The following is a 7,055-nucleotide window of genomic DNA, read 5'->3' as shown; positions in this document are numbered from 1 at the left end:
TTGCACACGAGGCGCGTGCTCACTCTAGTCCCGGGCCTGGAGGAGGCCACCACTGCGGACAGACCGAGGCCGCGGGGCACTGCGGAGGGGCGGTCAGCGGTCAAAGGCTCGCTGCTTGGCTTCTCCGCTGGGAAGGGGTCTGTACTCCCTCCAAGGGCAAAGGGGGCCTCTGTCCGGTTTCTCACGTGCTGAGGTGGCCGTGAGGCTCCGTATAAGGACTCACTCTCCCTGGTACACCAGGCGCGTGCCCTTCCCAAGGGGTTCCCACGCCCCGACCGTCCCCGGCTTTCCCGGGCCGCTCTTGGGCAGCCAGGCCCGCTTCCAGGAAAACGCCGTTGCCTTTCCAAGGGCTTGAACTGGACATCTCGCGGAAGAGCCTCTCAGTCAGAGGCAGGTCCGGGCCAACTGCGCACGTGTCGCAGGAGCTGGGAGACGTCCCCCTGCCGCACCCGCCGGGCTCTGCTAGCCTTTGTCTCCCCAGCGCGGGGGGCGCCTCCTCGCCCGCCTGACCCACTCTCGGCGCTCACGTGGCCCGTAAATAACAGTCAAATCCGGGGGGTGGGGAGGAAAATGCCCACCGAACAAAGACTTGCTTTCTGCACCTGACAGTAATCCGCGGTCGAAGCCCGTAAATCCCGCAGGCAAGGCACAAGGAAGGGGGCGTGGGCGGGCGCGTGTGAGCGTGTGTCCACGTGTGCGCGCCCGCGCCTGCGCTCCCGCTCTCTGGAGGGGAGCCGGAGCTCCCACTTCACGTAGTTAAGCCGAGAGCCGCTTGCGTTACGAACGCGAATGCCTCATTTTTGAAGAAGACTGGGGGAAAAAAATCCTCCCCCTTCAAGTTAGGAATTAGCTTTCAGTTGTGTGAATTTCAGCCAACGAGCTTTAAATTTCGTATTTATCCGGGTCCTCTATAAGCACCCTAGATAATTGTTTTAATTTTAATTTTTGGTATTGTAAGTATGGGGGCCATTTGCTACACAGTTAAATGAATACAATGTGAGGGCTACCCGATACCGGCTATAGAGGTGATAAAACTTGTCTCCATTGAGTATGCGGGGGTGGGAGGGGAACCTTAATCAGTTTACACAGGAACCTCGTGAAACAGCTTGTCAATAAGTAGATCTTGGAGAAAACAAAGGCATTTAGAAGGAAAACATTGAATGTCATTTCAAAGTTAATTTAATTAAGGAGTTGGAGGAGTTGAGATGGGATTGCCCAAGGAGAGAGATTTTATTTATATTCAGCACGAAACCTACTTTAAACATTCACTGTGACATGTAAATCCAGCTTCTCTTTCATCAGACAGTCCTCAGACAGACCTTATTAGTCACTGTCAGGCCTGGCAAAACCCTTGTTCTTGTTTAAGAACACTTATTTCCAACTAGGAAGTTGTGTGATCTGGGAATTTAAAGCCCAGAGTGAGGATCCCCAGAGAGGACTATGGCTTCTATTCTGGTTTTGATGCCAACCTCTGACTCACTGCCCTGTTCCCAAGTGCCTGAATAAAACTTGCCTGAAAAATCATTAATGAATTAATCTAGGTGGTGATGGGAAAAAGGTTCTGTGGATTCCTCTTTCCTGAGTAGAGAGGGTGCCTTGCTTATTACTCTCAACTGGAACAAGAATGGTCCTTTTTGCATGGAGCTGTTGGCTAGGTTTCTTAGATCAGCTGATTGGGGAGCTTCCCCCCATAGTGGGAATGCTCAAAAGAACTGAGAGGCTCTCTCATGCCCCTCAAGGTAAGAAGTCTGTATATACTGTGTGTTTTGGGCAACAGGTATAGATGGAAATGAGGAACGTCTGTCCTTCCCTGCCCACGGCTGCTCATCAAGTCAGGACTCAAAAGCAACGGGAAGTCTTCAATAGTGAGAATGAACATCACCAAACAACCTCAGAAACATAACCTGAAGGTTTTTTTAGTCCTGACTTTGTCATAGATTTGTTCCATAGCCTCCATTTATTTTTCTATCCACGATACTGTAGTATTTCCTGATGATTCAGAGTGCTGGGTTTCTAATCCAGGGACTCTGCAGAAAGGTTTAATATGTTGCTTCATTCAGTACTTTATTTTGAAAACGATTCAGTCTAGGCTATGCCAGCATCTAGCTTAGTGATCCCGGGCAAGACAGTCTCCCTGGGTCTGTTTCTTCACCTTCACCTGTCGGATCTAGTTCATTTCCAGCCCTGTGTGATTCTAAGCAGGAGAGCTCTCTGCCAGCCTGAAACAGCCACCAGCCCTCCCTCCTCAAAGCTAGGCACACTGAAATGCCACAATGTGTGCAGAACAGTCTCTGCTTCCTTTCTGTCCCTCTTTTGCTTATGGAGAGCCCAGTTCGTAGCTTTATGTTTAGTCTAGTGCTAATGTCCTAAGCCTCTTGACAAAACTTGAAGTTTTTAAAATCAAAATTAGGAAACAAATACTCCAAATAGGAGATAAAAATCAGCTCAGAGTTTTTTTTTTTTGGTGGGGGGTGTCATTCTAGCTGTGAATATTTTCATATTCATATATTCAACAAACATGTTAAACTCAGTGGGGGAAACTTGTCTGAAACACTGTGCCTTCAAAGAGTTTATAATCTAGTTGGTCTAGTTAGGGCGTGATTGTCACTGTAGGTTACTGCAGGGCAGAGTCTAATCAATGTCTTTAGGGAAGAACAAACAAAATGCCAGGGGGATTCAGACAAGGAAGGGGTTGAAATGCGTTGTGGGATCCTTAGGGAAGAAAAAGGCCATTGTGAATAAAATGAATTTCATCTACTTAAATGTTATCCTTGATTTCTCTTGGTCCTTTTTTATTTAGCTTTCATCCCACCTCTGACATTCATTCTGTCCTTGTGCCGTGTATCTTTTCCTTTCATTTGTTAACTTCACTCTTCCCCAGTGGGTTTCCCTGCTAAAAATAGATGAGCACTTGGTCTGAAGCTGCAAGGGAGCCAAGATGATGCAAAGGCTCTGTTGAAAATCTATGCAGTGGGACTTCCCTGGTGGTCCAGTGGTAACGAATCCACCTTGCAATGCAGGGGATGCGGGTTCGGTCCCTGGTCACGATACTAGGATACCACGTGCTGTGGGCTACTGAGTGCACGCCTCAACTAGAGCCTGCACCACAACTACAGAGCCCACGTGCCCGTGGAGCCTGCACGCCACAACTAGAGAGAAACCCGTGAACTGCAACGAAAGATCCCACATGCCTCAAAGAAGATCCCGCGTGCCACAACTAAGACCTGACGCAGCCAAAAGTAAATTAAATAAATAAATAAATAGAATAAAATATACTATCTTAAAAAAAAAAGAAAGAAAAAGAAAATCTATGCCGTGGACAGTGAGCCAACCTAGATGTGAGATGACCCAAGTGTGCGCCTGACTCTAACTTTCATTGTGATCTTCAGCAAATCAGTTTTCTATACCTTAGTTTTACCATCTGTAAAAGTAGGGAAAATAATGTACTTATTTTCTTTTCTCAGGACAACAAAATACCTAAATCACCTTTCCAAGGATCCTGCTGTGAAATTCTTGTCCAAAGCAAACATTGGCATAAGTGGTCAGAAAAGATTTGGGGAATTGTGAGATTATTTATATTTACATATAAATATATATATATTTTAAATTCTTACCTAGAAGTAAATATTAAATCACATTTATTTATATATTTTCTAAATCTTTTTTTTATAGGAAGCAATAAAACAACCAGAAATTAAGACTATCACAGGAAATCTGAGACTTGGTGGCATTATTTCTTCATTGGTGAAACATAAAGGAAACAAAGTTATAGAAGACCCCTGTCATGCCGCCTGTTTGTACCACAACCCCAGGTCATCATTATCCACTGATGTCTCCATATACATTCTGCAGAGGGTCCTGGACACAGTCCTTTCTGCCCAATAATATAATATAGAGAGTGTGTGTCCTGCCTTTCAGCTGGTTTAACTATACTTTGCTTCCACATCTTGGCCTTACTGAGGTCTTTTTGTGTAATGGTTGGTTAATTCTCATCATAACTGTACAGGAGAGGACAAAAATCTTCCTTCTACCCTCTTAGGTCTGTTAGTTGGGGCCTGAAAATTAAATTGACAAATCCAGGTTAACAGGAGAAAAAGCATACAATTTTAATTGATGTTAATCTCTCTCTCTCTCTCTTTTTTTTTACATGTACAGGGGCTTCACAGAAAAAAGAGAAACCCAAAGAAGTGGATAGACTTGGAGGCTTATATGCCATTTTAATAAAGAGCAATAAATTGTAGAGAAGCAACTAGACAAAGAAAAGGGGATTTGGGCTTCTAGGGCTGATAAATGATGAGCAAGTGACTAGGAAATATATGGGGGAAACTAATGGTAGATAGGGGTTATTTAGTGAGGACTTATTTGTGCAGACTCATCTGGGTGTCATTTCTGTCTCTGGTGATAAGGGTCATTCTCCTCTTCCTGGTACAGGGGAACTTTATGCCCTGCTTTTACACAGATGGGGGTGGGGGCAGAGAGCTCTTTTCACATCTGTTTCTCAGTTGCCTTTAACTGACAATAATCCTTATGCCAACGTGGCATATTTGGGGGTGGCATATCCTGATCCCCTTCCTAACCATCTTGAAGCTTTGATCAAATGCTGGGCAGGGCAAAGAGAGGTACCAGAGTCTCAGCTTGAGCCTTCCTTGAATGATGAGTGGGTCCCATTCAGTCCATCAGTGGCTTTAGAAACGCTGTAGTCCTTGAGAAACCAAAGTCCTTACTTCTGAGTTTTCAGGCAGATGGAAGGGGCCAAGAACCAACAATTCCGAAATGAAAAATATCCACATTTAATGAACTATTTTAGCAAAAAGAAAAATGCCTTTGATACTTCATGAGATGGATCAATTCACATCGGTTGAAATAATGGTTTCCGAAATCAGGGTATGAACAGCCTCTCCCAGCTGGATGGGATACTCAGATGATCAGCCCTCGAAAGGAACAAAAGGAGAAGCAGAGGTGAGGAGGAGCAAAAGGGCTCCACCTCAAGCTTCTCAGTGGGCAGCCATGACTCCTGCAGAACGACAGCCCCTCCTGCTCAGGGGGTCCTATCCCCACATCTGCCTCCATCACCCTGCACCATGAAGCCGCTCCTCAGGTTGTGTGCATTTCCCTCTGTATGCTATCCCTTGTCTATGCTATCCAGTTTTTGTCTTTATATTACTTACTTACTTATTACTTCTTTTCTTTTCTTTCTTTTTGGCTGCGTTGGGTCTTCGTTGCTGCGCGTGGGCTTTCTCTAGTTGCGGCGAGCAGGGGCTACTCTTTGTTGCGGTGTGCGGGCTTCTCACTGCAGTGGCTTCTCTTGTTGCAGAGCACGGGCTCTAGGCACGCGGGCTTTAGTAGTTGTGGCACACCGGCTTAGTTGCTCCGCGGCTGTGGGATCATCTGGGACCATGGATTGAACCTGTGTGCCCTGCATTGGCAGGCAGATTCTTAAACACTGTGCCACCAGGGAAGTCCCCAGTTTTTGTCTTAAAAAAAAAAAATTATTTGGGCTATCCAGAATCAACAGGCAAAAGAAATACAGCTAAATGCGCTTCATTCTTTCCCAGATAAGAATTTTGTTCTCTCTCTACTTTTTCAGGTGGAATTAGCATAACAATCCTCAGGGGTTTACTCACTGAGGGAAACACCAGGGTCCTCTTTAAGCAGTGATTAATTACATCCTGCTATTTATCCCATTTATTAGAGGTTAACTAATTAGCACCCAGCTAGCTCCATTTTTAATCTAATGTATTATTCCTCTTTCCCCCCAGACTCCCAGTGTCCTCTGTGTAACACAGTCCTGAACCAGGTAACAAGCTAACAGTCTGTCTTCTCTTCTAGGTGACCCAGGCCCCTTTTTCAGGGCCCATCTGGCTGCCTCTGCCTTGAATCTGAGCTGTATCCTCTCTAGTCCTAGGTTTCTTTTGGTGCAATGAAAAAAGACCCAGGCTTTGGAGCCAGACAAATGTGGGTTTCAATGTTAGCCTGCCCATTTAGAGGCTGGGGAACTTTAGGAAAGTCCTGATTTTCCGTTTCCTCATCTTTTCAATGGGAATGTTACTAACACATAGACTAATTATTGGGAATGTTATTCAACAAAATCTTACTCCCTTTCTCTTAAAGAATATTTTTTTAAGAAGCTGGGCTTCCCTGGTGGCGCAGTGGTTGAGAGTCCGCCTGCCAATGCAGGAGACACCGGTTTGTGCCCCAGTCCGGGAAGATCCCACATGCCGCGGAGAGGCTGGGCCCGTGAGCCATGACCGCTGAGCCTGCGCGTCCGTGAGCCTGTGCTCCGCAATGGGAGAGGCCACAACAGTGAGAGACCCGCGTACCGCAAAAAAAAAAGAAGCTAAGAGATGTCTGTGAGGCAGCATTTCTGATTTCCATTGTACATCACTGTACAATACATCATCCTCTCCATGGAGGTGCCATTGGCAAACCTCCAGGCACACGGGGAAGCACAGGTGGGTTCTTGTGTCCTTAGGCCAGGCTGCTCAGTGAGCCCAGCTGTTAACCCAGGTGTTTGCCCAGTTGTTTTCCTACCAGCCAACGTAACTCAAAAGGCTCCTGGATCCTTTCTGCTGCTCCCACTATCCTGGACTCCCAGTCCCTTTGATGTGTCTCCATACCTCCCTCCATTTATCCAAGCACAAATCTCACTGTGTTGCTGAAACCTTCTGCGACCCCTTCAGCAAGGAAGGCAATCCTTCCCTCTTCCAGTTTTCTCCAGTCCTTACTGCCTGTCATTTATCTCTTACTGTTTCCTGCACAGTGCTTGTCTTTTCACCAGCGTTATGTGAGAAATTTCCTCGATGCAATGGTAGCTTCCAGTTCCACTGCTGGGCAAACTATCTGTCTTAGTCCTATCAAGTGCTATAACAAAAGTACCATAGACTGGGTGGCTTAAACAACAGACATTTACTTCTCTCAGTTCTGGAGGTTGGGAATTCCATCCAAGTTTAAGGTGCTGGCAGATCTGGTTCTGGTTTGTAAATGGCCATCTTTTCATTACATCATTACATGTATAGAGCAGAGAGAGAGAGGGGAAGCAAGCTCTCTCTTCTTAT

This window comes from Mesoplodon mirus, assembly GCF_964341445.2.
Source record: "Mesoplodon mirus genome assembly, chromosome: 20".
NCBI lineage: Eukaryota > Metazoa > Chordata > Mammalia > Artiodactyla > Ziphiidae > Mesoplodon > Mesoplodon mirus.
This window is presented reverse-complemented; position numbering follows the sequence as displayed.